This window comes from Antrostomus carolinensis, unplaced genomic scaffold, assembly GCF_000700745.2.
Source record: "Antrostomus carolinensis isolate BGI_N321 unplaced genomic scaffold, ASM70074v2 scaffold411, whole genome shotgun sequence".
Classification (NCBI taxonomy): Eukaryota; Metazoa; Chordata; class Aves; order Caprimulgiformes; family Caprimulgidae; genus Antrostomus; species Antrostomus carolinensis.
In genome coordinates this window covers 1-619 of record NW_010293213.1, presented here as the reverse complement: position 1 = coordinate 619, position 619 = coordinate 1, and positions in this window count along the sequence as shown.

The window sequence follows — 619 nt, the reverse complement described above, 5'->3', positions numbered from 1 at the left end:
TAGGGAAAATCCTTTTCGGTCTGCACAGGTCTGCTTTGTCACATTCTCAGTTTAACAAGTTTTTTTCAGAGAAATTTTTAACGACACTATTGAGTATGTATGAACTGAAGCACCTAGCACACAAAAATCCAGTTCAAATGACTGGAATTTTACAAAGTGTCAAGGAACAGTAAAAAGGATCTTTCACCTGAGTATATCAAGTATTAGCTCTGGCCATGATTAATTACATGGCCTTGAGAGTTTGGAATCTGACTTTTAGGCCACAGCTTCACGTCTTTTTTTGTCTTCAGAAGACACTGTCAAAAATCCTAGGTGGTGGCACTGATTGCTTTTGATTTATCCAAGATTTCTTCTGGATTAAGTGAGTGAAGAATTTTTCATTCTTTCCCAGATCCTGCCTCCTGTTTCCTGGTTTTGGTGATCTATGGACTCCTCCAGATGGTGAATGATCTTCATAAGGTAAGACAATAAATCGTAATCAGAGAAAAATCCTGCAGTTTGAGGCTGAATGGGAGCAGTGTGGTTTCTGGTGTCTAATGATCTTCCAACTATGCTCCATATACTGGAACTATCTGATCATCCACAATATCTGCGAGGAGCACAGCGGCGGCAGCAGCAG